Raw genomic sequence first — 19,897 nt, forward strand, 5'->3', positions numbered from 1 at the left:
GTTTGGCATGGAGTCCAAAAAATTCAATTTTGGTTTCATCTGACCAAAACACCTTGTTCCACATGTTTGGTGTGTCTCCCAGGTGGCTTGGGGCAAACTTTAAATGACACTTTTTATGGATATCTTTGAGAAATGGCTTTCTTCTTGACACTTTCATATACGCCAGATTTGTGCAGTGTACGAATGATTGTTGTCCTATGGACAGACTCTCCCACCTCAGCTGTAGATCTCTGCAGTTCATCCAGAGTGATCATGGGCCTCTTGGCTGCATCTCTGATCAGTCTTCTCCTTGTTTGAGATGAACGTTTGGATGGACAGCCGGGTATTGGTAGATTTGCAGTGGTATGATACTCCTTCCGTTTCAATATGATCGCTTGCACAGTGCTTCTTGGGATGTTTAAAGTTATGGAAATATTTTTGTAACCAAATCTGGCTTTACACTTCTCCACAACAGTATCACAGACCTGCATGTTGTGTTTTTTGATCTTCATGATGCTCTCTGTGCTTTAAACAGAACACAGACTATCATAGTCTAATGCAAAGTAATGCACCTAGGACGGAGTAATCCTATAGCTGCGTATACATTAAATGGAAGTAAACTCGGGACTACAGAACAGGAGAAGGACTTGGGTATTCTCATGACAAATAAGCTGAGCAGCAGCACTCAATGTCAAGCACCAGCTGCTAAAGCAAACAAGATTTTAGGGTGTATAAAAAGAGAGATTAGATCCCGTGATCCCAACGTATTGTTACCACTCTATAAATCACTTGTAAGGCCACATCTGGAATACGGGATCCAGTTTTAGGCTCCATATTTTAAAAAGGACATTCAGAAGTTAGAGTCAGTTCAAAGGCGGGCAACTAGACTACTACAAGGAATGGAAGGCCTCCCATATGATGACAGGTTGAAAAAGTTAGATATGTTTAGCTTAGAAAAAAGACGTCTCAGAGGAGATCTCATTTATATGTATAAAAACATGTGTGGTCAATATAAAGGACTAGCACATAACTTATTTCTTCCAAAGACAATACTAAGGACCAGGGGGCACTCACTGCGAGTGGAAGAAAAGCGATTCAGACACCTAAATAGGAATGGGTTCTTTACAGTTAGAGCAGCCAGACTGTGGAATGCCCTACCACAAGAGGTAGTAATGGCAGATACTATAATAGCTTTTAAAAAAGGGCTGGATGATTTCCTCAGTACAAAAAACATTGTTGGTTATAAATGACTTAGTGACCAAATGTAGAACTGGTGGAGGAAGGTTGAACTAGATGGACCTAGGTCTTTTTTCAACCTAAGTAACTATGTAACTATGTAACAGAGCAGGTGCATTTATACGGACACTAGATTACACACAGGTGGCTTATATTTATCATCATCAGTCATTTAGGACAACATTGGACCATTCAGAGATCCTCAATGAACTTCTGGAGTGAGTTTGCTGCACTGAAAGTAAAGGGGCCGAATAATATTGCACGCCCCAATTTTAGAGTTTATTCTTTTTTACAAAAGTTTAACATAACCAATACATTTCGTTCAACTTCACATTTGTGTCCCACTTGTTGTTGATTCTTCACCATAACATTAAAATTGTTATCTTTATGTTTGAAGCCTGAAATGTGGGAAAAGGTTGAAAAAATTCAAGGGGGCCGAATACTTTTGCAAGGCACTGTATATTGTGTAAAAGGATGGGTAGTTCTGCGCACATTTCGATTTCTACCTTGCTGGGCAGGGACCTGTCAAAGTGTGCCAGCGTCACATGGCACATCCATCCCTCATGTAGGGATTGATTGTGTTATAACAGCGTTGTAAAACTAGTTCCTTACAACAAAATAAAAATATACTAAATAAATATATACATGCACACACACATACATACACACATATACAGATTATATATATATATATATATATATATATATATATATTCACACACACAAAATGTTTGCCACCCTCAACTTAATATTTGGTTGCACACCCTTTGGAATAAATAACTGCAATCAGCCACTTGCTATAAATCATCAATAAGCTTTTTACACAGCAGTGCCAGCCGATGATACAAAATAATGATCTTTTATTCAACATTCATTAGAAAATAAAATTAAATGGGTCCATAAAGAAGCACATGACATATGATGTGTTTCTGGCTAAGCCGTCCTTTATAATAGCATAGAACACAGGAAATGGCAAATTCTATTAACGTAAAAAAAGACCAATCATAGTGAGGATTTCAATAGTCTAATGATAAACTAACACAGACCATTTTGTAACACTAAACTATGATGAATACAAACATATATAAATACAATAAAAAATCATGTAATTAAAGAAATTAAATCAAACCCTTTAATAAAACATACAATGTCATTTTTATAATTCATGCCATGCAGAAATTTTGTGTTTAGGGTAAGTATCCAATCAGCTTCCCTCACATGCAGATGCTTTTTAAGAAACAACACACTGTCTGTGGATGGATAATTGGCCTTGGTATTTCTCTTGTCATATCTTTAAACTCGTCAAAGAATTTGATATTGACTAAAAGGGCCACTTTATATGGTGGTTATGGTGGTCTCCTTAAAAAGAGCCACTCGTTGGCTAGGTCCTTCCCGGAGGGATATCTGGCTATTTTCTGTGTCGAGACTCCTAACAGAGGCTCCACGGACCTTTTTTGATATGCAGATGCTTTTGCCAGTTTTCCCCTCTAAGAGAACATTTAACCTTCTCAATACCAAAAAAATTGGAAAGTAGCTGTGTTGTCTGAGAGTTTTAATAAACTAGACTCCTTGGATTACAATAATAATCAAGTTTTTTTTGTGGACAAAAATCAAAACCCCCCAGAACTGGTTCTACTCTAAAACACCATAATTATAGACATGCATCCACCAAAGACACTGCAAGTCAACGACTTTCCTTCTCCTCTTCAGAAAGAGATTCTACTGATTATGGCTCCAATACGTCTGTTTCAGGACAATCTTGGGAAACTTACAGATCACAGAATGCTTAAAATAAACACAAATGAAGGAGGAGAGGGTAGCGATTTCAGTATGGAAGGCTACAAAAGATATCGGTTGAGGGCAACGAGATCAAACTCCAATGAATAATGACTTTGAAAGTGTCCTTATTATGTCACCTACAATTGTGCCTGACACAAAGGTAGAAAACTTTCAGCCTGTTCCTAAAGGGTACTCTACACGCTGCAATATTGCTAGCGATCTCATTAGCGATGTGACACGCTAGATCGCAGATGCGATTTGCCGATGTCACACATAGGTCGTTTTTGTAGCTCCGGTCACATGTGCGATCTCGGAAGATCGCATCTGCGATCTGGCGTGTCACATCGCTAACGAGATCGCTAGCGATGTCGCAGTGTGTAAAGCACCCTTAACGGTTGAGGATGTAAACAGGTTTGCATGGTTGCTTACTGGCAAAAGACATTTGGTTAATAATGATTCTAAAGGTGTAGCGGCTCCACCAGTAACTGACTCCAAACACAATAATGATTTTTTTCATTTATCTTTTAAAGGAACAGTACGCATTAATGTCTTTACACGAATTGCAAATACTAACCCTAAAAGTTATCCTTTATCGGATAATGATATTATGGTTAAAATTAGTAACCCATCTTATTATCCCCTGCAATTTAGGGTTTCGACCATTGATCTTTTTCAAACCTTGGTTGAACATGACCTTAAATTATTGCATAAAAATTTCAAGACTCAATCAAAAGGAACCAATTTAAGTAAAAAAGAACACCTGGCTGTTAAGAGCTTGTAGTCTGCCAGTCCACCAAACCACTGTGTGGTTATTATGGAGGCAAGCCTATACAGCAAACAGTTGTCTTTATTAATATTGTCTGACACAAACCGATACAGACTCCTTGTCTCAGATCCAACCATTATTTTTAAAAATAAATTTTCCACATGCTTGGATGATTAAGTTACTTTGGGTATTTTTCAGAAAGGCAAAAAATATCGGCCTGAACATCCCACTCTCCCCATTTTCAGTCTTCCAAAAAATGCAAAAACAAGTATCCTTCCACTTTGTGCCCCATTATATCAGGTACTGGATGCTTAAATGAAAAATTGGGAGAATGGCTGGATGAACATCTCCACGGGTTGTCAGAATACTAGTTTATCTCAGGGATAGCATTAGTGTATTACAAGATTTTGATAAATTCCACTGGAAACAAGGTTATTCAATTACCTCTTGTGAAGTACTGAACTTATATTTTATCATTCCACTCCACATTGCAGTGGAAGCTTTATACTTCCACCTCAATCACTACGGCTCATATTCTTCCAATTTAAAGTAGTTGATTGTAACTACAACGCATTATCTTTAATTATTTTTTTTTTTCATTGTATTCCACTTTTTCTTTACAAGTAGAGGAAGTCCTGATGGTCTCCAAAGTTTCACTTTCTTTAGCGATTCTTTACATGGCGTGGTCAGAGGAGCATGCCATTTTCAGTTGCTATAATCTTTTTTTGAAAATTGGATTTGGCACGGCTGATAAGGCAACAATTTGCTTATTGTATGGTCGGGAGACATGTTGACCGTGCCGCAGTATATGTCTTTTACCTCTAACAACTATAATCTGTGGTTTCAGTCTTTTCTTCCCTCTACGTCCATTTCCTTTTTGGATTTGTCTCGACAAGGTGATTTTAGTTTTGATAGTGCTCACACTACTTTGTATAGAAAAAAAACAAAAAAAAAAAACTTTAGGAAACACCACTTTGTTGGTATGTAGTTGTCATTCCCGACATACAATCAGATCTGTTCCTTATGGGAAACTTGTTTATGCCAAACGTATCTATTCTAACAATAACTGCTTCAAAAGGAAGAGGGATGTAATCGGAACTAGACTTCTAAATAGAGGACACAGTAAATCAAAGGTTAATGGAGATCCAGAGAGGAATATTAAACAGCAAATAGGAATTGGACAATACTAAAGTACATCCAGTTACTTTCTCCACCCCATATAGCCTTCAGTATAACCAAATTAAATGTACTGTATTATTTCTAGGCATATCTTGTGTGATGGTTGTCACTATGTTGCCAGACAAGGTCACTAGCTAGGTAACATGTTCTCTCCTAGCTTATTTATGGAGCACAAGGACAAGCCTAACTGGGTTAGCCCTGAAAGATTTTTTGTTTTAAGTGTGTTGGCTGTGTCTCCAATATGTGTGACTTCACATAAAATAAATAACCATTCCTTTGAGCTGCTGTGTGGTGCGAGTCGCAATATTTTTGCGTTCATCAATTGCAACTATGTGGTATGCTGCATACAATGCAGTGAGTGCCAGGTATGCTACATTGGCTGCCCTATTAGGAAATTAAAGAGACGGATAGCTGAGCACCTTAGTAATATCAATATTAAAAACAGCTTGTACTTGGAGGCAGCCAAGCATTTTGTAACATCTCAATGGCAACACAGCTACTTTCCAATCCTTTGTGCTACTAGGGGATCAGAGAGCCAAAAGGAGGTATAAATTACGAGATGCTAAATTAGAAAATCTTTATTGAAATAATGATTAAAATATTGATAAAACGTTGCTACAATGAGGAGCCCAAAATAAAATAATCAAAAAGTACATTACTAGCTGTGTGGGAGAAATGGTACAATATGTACTGGTTATGTAACAATACAAGCACTATATTAAATAAATGAATGGAGGTACTAAGTAGTTAACATACTTTTACAATAAGTATGAGGTCACAGTGGACAAGGATAATAAGTCTTATTAAAACTGTTCCATAAGTACAGATGAAGGTGCTTACCCAAAGATATAGAAAGAAATGTAAAAGTGCTGCTCTACCCCAACGCAAGTTTCACACAGCTTTTTTCAGTGGTGTGGCAGGATGGAGAGCAGGTAACATGTTAAATATAAGCTGTCGCCAATGAAAAAAATAGATAATAAAATATTCACCTGAGAATCGTACCCAATGACCCAGGAATGAGCATAGGACGCTGCGCCTGTGATGCATGGGGTCACACGGAGTATTGCACAAACTTCGTCGACTGTCACGGCGGCAGTGGGCTCTGTTAAGATTGCAGATTCTGACACATAAAAAAAGCAAAAAAAGAGGCATAAAAATCTCCTCCAAAATTTCAGCAATTACTTACAGCAAATAGAGTGTCAGCAGTTATAACCTGCTCAGGCCAGGGAACTAAAGCACTAGCAGTATGCATTATCGAATAGTATGAGCGTAACTAATAGGCTGCTAGCCAGATACTCTGCACCTACGTGTGTGAACGGCGCCCTATACAAGCCATCTGTGTGCAATTTTACCACCCAGCAATCGCCCCCTCTATGGATTCGAAGTGTGTGAGTGATTTGGTTCTTTTGCACCTGTAGTGCCTCCACCTTACTGGGGGGTCTTGCTGCATCATGCTAGTGCATTAGTTCCTTGGCCTGGGCAGGTTATAACTGCTGCCCTCTATTTGCTGTAAGTAATTGCTGAATTTTGAGGAGATTTTTATCCCTCTTTTTGTTGCTTTTTTATTTATATATCAGTGTAGGGACCCACAAGCACGAGGACCCGTGACGTGGGTTGTGGGCAACCGTAATCTGGCCATAATACCAGATTCTGACACTCCGCCCACGGTTTCCCTGGTGTCTGGGATCAACACAGGCAGACTCGAGCATCGACCTGCTGTGCACTGATTCATAGGCAGGCTAGTAAGAGTTAATCTCTGCTAGTCTGCTTGCTCCTTTAATCACATGTTGTAGGGAGACCTATCACATCTGCTTCACTCCTATTTATGCTGGTAGAATCCTTCTACCTATGCCATCTAAAGTTTATTCAATGTTGGTCTTTGAGATGTGGTATCCCAGACTCTCTAGTGAAAGTGGTGCTTATTAATTGGAGCGGTTGTGGAGTTTACCCCTGTTATATACTTTGCTTTTGCTCATGTTATACCTTCCTGAATCTCTTATTGTCTTTACCATAGTGTGTGCGTGCTGTGTGACAGAATTTTGGCTTTCCTTTGTCTGTCTTTATCACTGGGTTTCTATACCCTTTTGTCTCATTCCTCCCTGGGGTTGGGGAAATCAGATCAGGACTGGTCAGGAGCAAGGCCAGGAAGGCGACTTGGGCCTCTCCAGCATCAGGAGTATCCCTAAGGTAAGGGTAGCATAGGGTCCCCAAGCTTGAAGGACAGCTTAGGAGCACCGATGCCCCGATTTCTCAAAGTCATCGTGACACATGGTGGGAATAAGGGCAGTACATATGGTATATTTCTCCCACACAGCTAATTATGTACTTTTGATTTTTTTTTTGTACTGACAGGAAGAGACATTACTCCATGCTCCGACAATCATTCACCAAGGCCGCAAGCACTAATGTGCCTGTCAATTAAGTATATGAATATTCACTGCTCCCCATGCCCAGAATCCTGCCCACCTCTTTGCACTGAAGACGGTCCTGAGAGGTGGGCGAGAATATGGGTATGGGGGGGCAGTCAATATTCATGTTCTTTAATAGCACCGCATGTGAGCGCCCAGCAGCTGGCTTCCTGTAGTGACTGGATGGTCATGTGTGCCGCTATTAAAAAGAACGATTATTCACTGTTCCCCACACCCACAATTCTGGAGCGTGTAGAGCAGTGAATATGCCTGCAGCTGATGACGGTGTAAGTGGGCGCACATGGCGATGTCATTTGATGTCATGTGTGTGACGACATGGACATGCAGTGCCTAGCATGGGTTAACTTTCTTAAAATTCAGCCAGACATGAAGACAGTTTGTTTATAGATGGGGATAATCCCTCATTGTTCTACAAGACTCTTGGGTGCTTAGTATTGAAGTTTTTGTTGACTCATGTAATTGTTTTGGCCACTGAAGGCCAGATACCCATTGTATTGCTAATCTAATGTAAATTACCTCAGTGGCCATTGCCTAGTCTGTGGATTCAAGTAAATATCCTCAGTCTTTCTATCCACATAATTTAAATGAACATTATCCATGCAGCTTGAAATTCATCCAATAAGAAGCAACCTTGTACAACTAATCCGATAAGGGCACAGTATATCCTAAGGGAAGGTTATGGCTATAAAAGGGGACTTCTTGGAGTCACCAGGTTGTTAATGGATGTTGCATGATCCAGTCTAAGCTCTTAGGAGCTGGCTAGGGGGATCAGAACCAGGATACCTTGTGGACTCGGTCTAGGGACTTTGGCTCCGACTAGAGGATCACTTTGCTACAGGACTTCAATCGGAATCGGAGTCCCTAGATTGGAGACCGTACCACAGTCTAGGGATTTCGACTCCGGCTGCCAGGATTATATCACATCATCATACCAGAGACTACTTAAGGAAGAAACCCAGGTTGGGACAATTTGGTCACCTGGCTACAGACTTTGCAGACCTCAGCCAGCTTCCTAAATCTGGCGTTATTCCATTCTCGGTGGGTGCCCGCCAAAAGCGGGGTGCTGCTGAATTGGAGTAACCAAAAACTGGAGGACAAATAGTAAAGTGCAAATATATGTTTAATAGAGAGCAACTGGCACAAAAAGATCAGCAGCAAAACAGGCCAGCAGGTAGAAGATGAATGTGCAAGATACAAATACATATGGGGCACAAATAGAAGAAATGACTGACAGGCTGGGTCAGAAATTAGTACATATAAAATGGACAAGGCATCCTGCACACATAAAGCATGATGTGAAGTTTTGACAATTGTTACACATAGACAGATGATAAGAACCAGCACTAGATAAGTACTATGATAAGAGTGTGTACTCTGAGGTAACAGAGATACATTCAGTATATAAAACTAAAATAGGATCCAAGCATCACTAGTAAACATTGCTTAATACAGGTGCTGGTAAGAAGCAAACTCTGCAATGACAAAGTAACATAGTCAAACAAAGTCAAAGCTTGTAGTCAAATATACAGGTTTAGCCACCAAAAGGGTGCTAAATGGATGCCAATGAACAGTCAGATTGAGTATAGAGACATAAATAAAGAGCCCAGCCAGTTAAGTAAACATACCCATAAAAGTGCACAGAGCAGGCCTGAAAAACAGCAGAGCGGACCCCCCGGAGAGAGCCCCGACGTATAAGTTTCACAATCTCAGTTGTAGGATCATTTCATCCCCCTAATTCATCCCTTATTACATGGAACAGTGCTGACCAGCACTTTTTTTTTCCTCACACCGATATGTCATGAGAAAAAAGGCACCGCTTGCTGAGAGTGGGAGTACAAGTAGGATTACGCATAACCACACAAGTCTATGGGTGAGTGGAAACATCGGACAGTAGTCAGATGACAATGCAGTCCGATTTTCGTGGACTCACAGAATGAAGGAAACATTTTGTTCTCCATCTTCTTCACACCTGTGCTCCGATTCCTTCATGCTAGAGAATTGGATCGCACTATGACAACAGTGAGTAGTGTGATCCGAGGGTCATTACTAGGGATGATCGAATACCAAAATATCAGACTTCGCGAATATCCGACGAATCGGTCATCGCTATTCAACTATTCGCAAATATTCGACGCACAATGTAATTCTATGAGAAACAAGAATTTCATGTTGGACCTAACGGCAAGCTGTCTCTCTCACTTTCCGTGGTGCTGGAAGCCGGAGCAGCAGGGACTATATACGTATCGTTGCCGCAGCTTCCGGGAACGTGAATGTAGATGACGCTGTGCGGCCAAGCACAGTAACACCGCAACAAAGATGGCTGCGGCATTACTGTGAGAGCAAGCAACATCAGATGTGTTCAGTGGCTGGAAAACAGGCGCCAGGAAGTCAGAAATGAAAATATCGGAGCGGATGTTTTATTCGGAGGATACCGTATGGCGCGAATAGCCTGTTATCCATCAGATACCGAATACATTCGCTCCTCCCTAGTCATTCCCATAATCGGTCTCTCACGCTCATGTGACCTGGCATAATAGTAAACATATGAGCATCTCATGCCATGTTAGCACGACATAAAGCAGCTTAGGGGCTTGTTCTTGTTCATTAAACTGCCCGGCTGCAGGTTATTATAAAGAACCGATGTTGAACCCTTAACAGACTTTACTGTACGTCTAGTTCCTTTTTGGGATTGTCAAAGAATAAAACTTGTTGAAAGGTTGCAGAGCAGCCAATCAGCAAGGTTTTAGGCTGTGGGCAATTACGGAGTCATCGCAGCCATGCCACGTATTGGCTGTTATTGGCTGGCGCACCACGTGACTCAGCATGTATAAGGGCAGGATCATGGGCCACACCACCATTTTACCTTAACTAGAGTAGGGAGAGTACGCTGTTGGAGCGAGGGACAGTGATAGATGCAATTAGGAAAAAAATTAACACAGCCACCCAGGAGCCCTGACCCTGAAATGACAGCATTTCCAAAATGCTTGCCTTTGAAATGCTGTCATTCAGGCAGGTGGAGACGGACAGTTTCCAACACATGATGTCTGTGGCTGTCCTGCAGTACGTTGTTCCCAGCCACCGCTATTTTTCCAGGCTTGCCATCCCTGCACACACATGTGGCAGAACAAATCCATAGTTTACTCTGCTACAACATAAGTGGAAAGGTTTACATAACTACGGATACTTGGACCAGTAAGCCCCAGGAGGGACAGTATATCCCTCTAACTGCACACAGGGTAAACTTAGTGGCTGATGGGCATGAGGCGCCAGGCTTTCAAGCGCATGTCCTACCACCACTTCAGGTCACTGTTCCACACAGGTCAGTGTTGCTTCCTCCTCCTGCCCAGTTTCCTCCACCTCCTTCTCATCAGGTCAGAGTAAGACCTGTACAACCAACTTTAGCACAACCAGGGGCAAAACGACAGCAGACCGTTCTTAAACTCATCTACCCAGGGGATAAACCTCACATTGTACAGGAGCTGTGCATGGGTATAAAACAACAAACAGGTGAAAGTGGCTGGTGATGGTGGATCACAGACAGGAGCCTACACCTGTCCTCAGCTAACGTAGACAAGCTGACTTTCATTAAAATGAGCAAGTCGTGGATTACACGAGACTTGTCCATACCTTTGGCTGAGTAGACAACAAGACGAGCCACAAACAGACATTGCCATTCCCAGTATTTTGGAGACTCCAAAATACAGTAAGCCCAAAATATAATATCACATTGAAAACTCAAATATTTTGCCTCCTCCTCCTCCAAAATTATACTTGTTGCCAGTGTGCAGCCAGTTCTGTAGCCTTAAATGTTTGGAAAAACTACCTCTCGCCACTTCTCACCAGAGTCTGTGGCCTTAGTTTTTAGTGTTGCGGAAAGAAAGTGTTACGAAACTGCGACAAAAAAACAAAAAGAATGAACATGCTGAATTTCTTTTGTCGGACGTTTGTGAGAAATAAACTGCAGACAAAAAAAAATGCAACGTGCGCACAGCAAATCTTAATTCTCATAGATTTTGCTGGGAAGCCAAAAGTCAGAACTTGCTGACAACAAAACTGCCCCCAAAAAAGCGTCAAAAATGCAACAAAAATGGCAGCGTGCGCAAATAGCCTGAGGCTACACGCGCACGCTGCATCTTTTTGTGTTCACAAACTGCAGCCAAAACTGCACGTTGTCAGAGAGCCTGGAAATGTCACAAAAAATGCTTGTAATTGTAGGTGCGTTTTTGCTGCGTTTTCGGGGAATTTTTCACAACATGCGTTTTTGCTGAGTTTTTGTGACAAATGTTGACAAAAATGCAGGAAGAATGAACATGCTGCATTTTTTTGTAATAAACTTATGACAAATAAAAGGCTGACAAACTGCAATGTGCGCATAGCAAATCTCACTTCTCATAGACTTTGCTGGGATGTCAAATGTCAGAAAGTTCTGACAACAAAACGGCAGCCAAAACGCAGCAAAAAATGCACCATGCGCATGTTGCCTTAGAGTCTTGGATCTATGGCAATCTTAGCTGTGAGGGCCAACTGGCAAAGAGGCTGTTTAGGGGCCTTTTTAAAATAGGTTTTCTGGAGGGTGTTGGTGAATCTGTAAATTTTAAACTGCAATACACCTCCAACTGATGACAGCTTGTCGTTGCCGCTGGTCTTCGTGGCTGTGAGCAAATCCTTGCCTGCCATGTGACCACATAGTTGCCCTGACTGTTACCAATGCTGACTACTGGGTGGCCACCCTGCTGGAAGCCCACTACTACGTCAAGGTGCCGCGGTTACTTCCCTCACTATAGAGTGCAGGAATCCCCTCTTCAACACGGTCATAGTACCACCACCCAAAAATGGAAACAGAGTCTTATTCCATTATTCAAAGCTGTCATAATCAGGCATAGGTGCCTGCTTTGAACAATATTTTTTTTCCAAAATAAATGCTTTGGATTCCAAGCATAGAGACTGATCAGCATGGATGAGCCACTTCAATTCTAAATGGCTGGGACTGGCAGTAGCATGTCTAGCTGCATACCTCCGGCTCAATTTCAAATCAAACTACAATCTTTTTAAATGCAGCAACTAGACTTCACCACTGGAACAGGAAATTGGCTCCTGTGTGGGAACTGTTAAAACAAACAGTCTAAGAATTAGTGCCCTGCTGAAAGCGCAGAGTTGGCACCTGTGGAGCATGGGCATCTTTAGTCAATGTCACCTCCTTGAGAGTGAGCAAAGCAGTGGAAACCTCAATGAATCAGGCACCTGTCACTTACAGTCCCTGACAGAAGTTCTGTCGCTTATCCATGTTATGTAAATAAAAGCTTATAACCTGACTTTAAATTATTCCATTGGTTTTATAAATTACTCTTTTGAAAGCTGAAACCCTCCCAAATTTAGTTTAGGTTATGAAAATAAAGTTGCTGCAAAGCTGAAATATTGATCATTTAATTAACACAGAAAGGTCAGATTTTGACAAGACATAAGTTTTGTCGCCCACAGAAAGTAATGTGAAATTCAAACAAGTAATTAACTTCTAATACAAACATATATTGCATAACATTGGTGAATGAGGTTGTGGTGCCATTAGAGCCATATTTAATATTTTGTGTGACTTCCATGAGCTTGAAGGACTGCATCCATGAGGTTCAACAATGATTCATACAATTTATTGATGAAGTCATCAGGAATAGCAAAGAATGCAGTCTTACATGCCTCCCAGAGTTCATCTAGATTCTTTGGTTTTGTCTTCCAAGCTTCCTCTTTCATCCTACCTCAAACATGGTCAATGATGTTCATGTGTGGTGACTGGGCTGGCCAGTCCTTGCTCTGCTTTGCCAGGGGGAACTTTGTTGTAGAGATGGCTGTATGAGATGGAGCACCATCCTGCTGCAGAATTTGACCCCTTTTATGATTGGGAATGTAAGAGGTAGTTAATACTTCTTGATATTTTAGGCTATTGATATTGCCTTCTACCTTGCAAATGTTTCAAACACCCCCATACTGAATGTAACCCCAGACCATGATCTTTCCACCACCAAACTTAACTGTTTTCTGGATCCATACAGGCTCCAGTAGGTCTCCTGCAGCATTTGCAGCACTGATTCAACCATGGAGGCCGTTTTGAGACAGAATCCTACAAACTGTTCTAGTTGACACAGACTTCAGATGACCAGGCCTGTTGGAGCTCTGCTGCAGTGGAAGAGGGGCTGGCTTTGGATTTTCTAACCAACAAACGTTCTACCTGAGCAGTTGTCTCGTGGGGTCTGCCGGACCTTGGCTTGACAAAAACATCCCCAGACTCTTCAAATCTTTTTTTTAATTCTTCGTACTTGACGCTGAGAAAAATTAAAGGTGCCAGCCACCTCTGCAGTGGATCTGGTCTTCAGCCTCTTAATAATCAAGGCTTTGGTCGCAGGGTGGATTTTTGGCATGTTGTCAGAGGTCAAGTTGCAGTTCAAGTGACGGTCTGGGGTGCTGGGTTACTTTTTATACACACCCACTAATTAACTTATCATTTACTGAGCATAGGTGAGGATGTAAACTAGGATTGGGTGCATTATATGACAAGGCGGCAAAACGTGTCTTGCCAAAATCTTACCTTTCTGTGTTCATTAACATGATCAATATTTCAGCTTTGCAGCAACTTTATTTTCATAACCTAAACCAAATGTGGGAGGGTTTCAGCTTTCAAAAGAGTAATTTATGAAACCAATGGATGAATTTAAAGTCAGGTTATAAGCTTTTATTTACATAACATGGATAAGCGACAGAACTTCTGTCAGGGAGTGTATAATTTTTGAGCACTCTTGGATAGGGTTCCGTAGCCCATCTCTGTTTTAATTGGGTGCTGTGTGGTGGCTCTCGGGAAATGAGAGCTGTGAGGGTCTACCAGATAAACAGGCTGTTTCAGAGCATTCCACTCAGACCAATATTAACCTATGTCCCAGCAGCCATGAGCGATTATTTTATCGGCCCCAATCGGACCGAAAAAACAATCGCAGCATGCTGCGATTGTAATGCGACACTCTTTCTCTTGCACCCATTCGAGTCTATGGGGCGAGAGAAAGATCGCACTGCACTCGCAGTACTCTGTGCAGGGCGAGAATGGCAATAGCCGGCTACGGAGGAGAGAAGGAGAGAAATCCCTACCTCCCCTCCTCAGTGCCGGCCCACCCCTCCTCAGTGCCGGCCGTCCCCTGCAGCTGTGGTCTGATCGCATGATCGGACCTCAGTTGCAGTGACACCCGCATGACACTCGGCTCCCGTTGTGCTGCCAGCATGAGCTGAGTGTCATGCAAGGATCACACTAGTGACCTGTGTGGCCCCAGCCTAAGGGTTTTTTTTTTCAAATTGTTGGTTAATGGAGAATCTCTGAAATCATCTCTGTGTGGGGTTAAAATTTTCAGTTTCTTCATTTACTTGCTATGTAACCATAATTGCAATGGTAACAGAAGCGCTTTAAAAAGGGAACCTGTCACCAGATTTGGGGCCTATAAGCTGCGGCCACCACCAGTGGGCTCTTATACAGCATTCTAACATGCTGTATACAAGACCCAGGCCGCTGTGTAGAACGTAAAAAGCATTTTATAATACTCACCTAATGGTGCGGTGCGGTGCAGACTGGTCGGATGGGTGTCTCTGTTCTCAGGTGCCTTCTCTTTCAGCCATCTTTGTCCTGCTTATTCTGAAGCCTGAGTGCATATAGCGTCCTACGTCATCCACACTAGCCGACACTACAATACTTTGATCTGCCCTCATCAGGGCAAATTGAAGTGCGCCTGTGCAGGACCTCAATGCCGGCTAGTGTGGATGATGTAGGAAGCGTTATGCACTCAGAATAAGCAGGACAAAGATGGCTGAAAGAGGAGGCACCGGTATCGGAGACACCCATCCGACCAGTCTGCACCGCACCGCACCATTAGGTGAGTATTATAAAGTGATTTTTACGTTCTACACAGCGGCCTGGGCTCTCTTATATACAGCATGTTAGAATGCTGTATATAAATTCCACTGCTGGTGGCCGCAGCTTATAGTCACCAAAGCTAGTGACAGGTTCCCTTTAAGTAATTTACCTATCCACATTTGTTTGCAGGGCAATTGGCATGCTCTTACCCCAAATTAGGTTTTTATTACAGCCCCCTAACCCTTACTACAACCATTTTACAGCCCCAAACCTGAATTCCCCCTTGACTTATATAAGGTTTCTCTGGGATCAAGTTCAGCTGTCGAACCTGATTTTTTTTTTTTTTCTCCATGCTGGTTCGGCAAACCCAAATATCCACGGGTTCACTCATCACTAGTCACAGATTATCAGGTGCCCCCAGGAACAAATTGGGAGGAATGTCTCGCACACACGGCCCCCCGGTCCACACAGCCATGCCTGCCCTTGCCTGTCACACACACAGCCATGCCTGCCCTAGCCTGTCACACACACAGCCATGCCTGCCCTAGCCTGTCACACACACAGCCATGCCTGCCGCAGCCTGTCACACACACTACCATGCCTGCCGCAGCCTGTCACACACACTACCATGCCTGCCGCAGCCTGTCACACACACTACCATGCCTGCCGCAGCCTGTCACACACACTACCATGCCTGCCGCAGCCTGTCACACACACAGCCATGCCTGCCCTAGCCTGTCACACACACAGCCATGCCTGCCCTAGCCTGTCACAAACACAGCCATGCCTGCCCTAGCCTGTCACAAACACAGCCATGCCTGCCCTAGCCTGTCACACACACAGCCATGCCTGCCCTAGCCTGTCACACACACAGCCATGCCTGCCCTAGCCTGTCACACACACAGCCATGCCTGCCGCAGCCTGTCACACACACAGCCATGCCTGCCGCAGCCTGTCACACACACAGCCATGCCTGCCGCAGCCTGTCACACACACAGCCATGCCTGCCGCAGCCTGTCACACACACAGCCATGCCTGCCGCAGCCTGTCACACACACAGCCATGCCTGCCCTAGTCTGTCACACACACAGCCATGCCTGCCGCAGCCTGTCACACACAGCCATGCCTGCCGCAGCCTGTCACACACACAGCCATGCCTGCCCTAGCCTGTCACACACACAGCCATGCCTGCCCTAGCCTGTCACACACACAGCCATGCCTGCCCTAGCCTGTCACACACACAGCCATGCCTGCCCTAGCCTGTCACACACACAGCCATGCCTGCCGCAGCCTGTCACACACACACAGCCAGGCCTGCCCTAGCCTGTCACACACACAGCCATGCCTGCCCTAGCCTGTCACACACACAGCCATGCCTGCCCTAGCCTGTCACACACACAGCCATGCCTGCCCTAGCCTGTCACACACACAGCCATGCCTGCCGCAGCCTGTCACACACACAGCCATGCCTGCCGCAGCCTGTCACACACACAGCCATGCCTGCCCTAGCCTGTCACACACACAGCCATGCCTGCCGCAGCCTGTCACACACACAGCCATGCCTGCCGCAGCCTGTCACACACACAGCCATGCCTGCCCTAGCCTGTCACACACACAGCCATGCCTGCCCTAGCCTGTCACACACACAGCCATGCCTGCCGCAGCCTGTCACACACACAGCCATGCCTGCCGCAGCCTGTCACACACACAGCCATGCCTGCCGCAGACTGTCACACACACAGCCATGCCTGCCCTAGCCTGTCACACACACAGCCATGCCTGCCCTAGCCTGTCACACACACAGCCATGCCTGCCGCAGCCTGTCACACACACAGCCATGCCTGCCGCAGCCTGTCACACACACAGCCATGCCTGCCGCAGCCTGTCACACACACAGCCATGCCTGCCCTAGCCTGTCACACACACAGCCATGCCTGCCGCAGCCTGTCACACACACAGCCATGCCTGCCCTAGCCTGTCACACACACTGCCATGCCTGCCGCAGCCTGTCACACACACAGCCATGCCTGCCCTAGCCTGTCACACACACAGCCATGCCTGCCGCAGCCTGTCACACACACAGCCATGCCTGCCGCAGCCTGTCACACACACAGCCATGCCTGCCCTAGCCTGTCACACACACTGCCATGCCTGCCGCAGCCTGTCACACACACAGCCATGCCTGCCCTAGCCTGTCACACACACAGCCATGCCTGCCGCAGCCTGTCACACACACAGCCATGCCTGCCCTAGCCTGTCACACACACAGCCATGCCTGCCGCAGCCTGTCACACACACAGCCATGCCTGCCCTAGCCTGTCACACACACAGCCATGCCTGCCGCAGCCTGTCACACACACAGCCATGCCTGCCCTAGCCTGTCACACACACTGCCATGCCTGCCGCAGCCTGTCACACACACAGCCATGCCTGCCCTAGCCTGTCACACACACAGCCATGCCTGCCGCAGCCTGTCACACACACAGCCATGCCTGCCCTAGCCTGTCACACACACAGCCATGCCTGCCCTAGCCTGTCACACACACAGCCATGCCTGCCCTAGTCTGTCACACACACAGCCATGCCTGCCGCAGACTGTCACACACGACCCCCCGGTCCACACAGCCCTTCCCGCCCCTCCGTAGTCAGCTGTTTATTACCTGTACCACAGACTTGGAACATCAGCTCTGTTCAGACGTTGGCCGTCATGACGTAGTGACGTCACGCGCTCTGACGCTGCAGGCACTGTCTCGGGAGCCTTATACAGCGGTTATTTAGAGCATTCAGTGTCACTGGAGACCGGCGCTGCCCTATAGTGCGGCACAGTGGCTGGGGACATCCGGTATTCATCGAGCATAACCGAGCTCTGCTGTGACCGACACGTAACGGGGCAGCGCGCCTCACGTGACCGGCACATAGAAGTTAGTTTGGGGTGGGCGGAGCAGTCGCCATGGAGATGATGGGGCTGTACACAAATCAGTGCTGAGGCTGAGAGGAAAGAGAGGGGCGCAGGTGTGTGAGTATATACTGAGGGGGGCTCTACTGTATGGGGGCTCTACTCTGACTGAGGGGCTATATTGGGGGCTCTACTGTATGGGGGCTCTACTGTATGGGGACTCTACTCTGACTGAGGGGCTATATTGGGGGGCTCGAACCTGTGGCACTCCAGCTGTTGCAAAACTACAATTCCCATCATGCCTGGCCATTCAAAGCAAAAGCTTTGGCTGTGAAGGCATGATGGGAATTGTAGTTTTGCAACAGCTGGAGTGCCACAGGTTCGCCATCACTGGATGGGGGCTCTACTGTATGGGGGCTCTACTGTATGGGGACTCTACTCTGACTGAGGGGCTATATTGGGGGCTTTACTGTATGGGGGCTCTACTGTATGGGGGCTCTACTCTGAGGGGCTATATGGGGAGCTCAGTGGGGGCTTTACTATAGGGGGCTACACACAGGGGGCTGTATGGGGGGGCTCTACTCTCAGGGGCTATATGGGGAGCTCAGTGTGGGCTTTACTATGGGGGGCTCTACTCTGGGGGCTGTATGGGGAGCTCTACTATGGAGGGCTTTACAGTGTGGGGGGCTCTGCTCTGTGGGGGCTTCGCTCTTTGGGGGCTCTGTGCTGAGCAGGATGATGTGCACAGATCAGCCGTCACGGTTAATGACAAGAGAGGGAGGGCACCAAAGGATAAGTAAATAGATATTAAAAAGGGATCTAAGCCACTTAGCACATTAGAAAAATCAGAAGCAAAAAAACAAAGAGAAAGAATGTGCAAAAAAGTGGGATCACCGGGTAAATAATGTACAAAAATATCTTTATTTAAACATAGACACAAGTACCACATATAAGTAAAAACAATTAAAAAGCATACAGCTTAGGAAAACACTCACTGAGGGTGCCAATGGTATGACTCCCAAAGACAACCTCAAACCCTCAAAAAGCCAGAACCCCACTTAAGATGGAATGATGAAATAGGTATATAAGCAGTGTCCATGGACCAGGACAGTCAGCATAACAGATAAGTGATAGACAAGAGTCAAGGGTTTTTTTTCCCCCTGAGGAAGCTACACCTTGTTTGTAGCGATACGCGTGGGGCTGGTTCCTCATCCCTCCTTGCTATGCCTTTGCCCCCCTGTGTGTCCATCTGTAGGTAGTATTGGCCTCTCTATTTGTGCTTAGCACTACATTTATTACTGCTGATATTATTATGTGCTGTTACTATCGTGCATTGCCAATCTAGCTTGGTTCTGACCGAGGCATGTCAGCTTGACTCTTGTCTATCACTTATCTGTTATGCTGACTGTCCTGGTCCATGGACACTGCTTATATACCTATTTCATCATTCCATCTTAAGTGGGGTTCTGGCTTTTTGAGGGTTTGAGGTTGTCTTTGGGAGTCATACCATTGGCACCCTCAGTGTGTGTTTTCCTAAGCTGTATGCTTTTTAATTGTTTTTACTTAATGTGGTACTTGTGTCTATGTTTAAATAAAGATATTTTTGTACATTATTTACCCGGTGATCCCACTTTTTTGCACATTCTTTCTCTTTGTTTTTTGCTTCAGATCAGCCGTCACAGACCTGTCAGGATTGCACCATTTTATCCTATGGATCAATAATACATGTGATGAGTGGCTTACTTGCGATT

General features: G+C 44.8%; 2 protein-coding genes across 6 annotated transcripts in view; one reads left to right on the forward strand and one right to left on the reverse strand.

The window, feature by feature from the left end:
• The window catches only part of FIG4 (FIG4 phosphoinositide 5-phosphatase), a 384,735-nt gene extending 366,609 nt beyond the window's left edge, over positions 1–18,126 (reverse strand). Inside the window, exons 1-2 of one of the 2 annotated variants that reach the window (XM_075340062.1) lie at positions 17,911–18,126; positions 5,929–6,059 (exon numbers count right to left, since the gene is read on the reverse strand). The gene's annotated coding sequence lies outside the window, so the exon portion shown is untranslated. The remainder of the gene's footprint in view (positions 1–5,928; positions 6,060–17,910) is intronic. The other variant, XM_075340061.1, reaches the window with a different exon arrangement.
• The window catches only part of AK9 (adenylate kinase 9), a 212,329-nt gene continuing 210,435 nt past the window's right edge, over positions 18,004–19,897 (forward strand). For all 4 annotated transcript variants that reach the window (XM_075340057.1, XM_075340058.1, XM_075340059.1 and 1 more), the window contains exon 1: positions 18,004–18,262. The gene's annotated coding sequence lies outside the window, so the exon portion shown is untranslated. The remainder of the gene's footprint in view (positions 18,263–19,897) is intronic.

This window comes from Anomaloglossus baeobatrachus, chromosome 3 (genome assembly GCF_048569485.1).
Source record: "Anomaloglossus baeobatrachus isolate aAnoBae1 chromosome 3, aAnoBae1.hap1, whole genome shotgun sequence".
NCBI classification, from domain to species: domain Eukaryota; kingdom Metazoa; phylum Chordata; class Amphibia; order Anura; family Aromobatidae; genus Anomaloglossus; species Anomaloglossus baeobatrachus.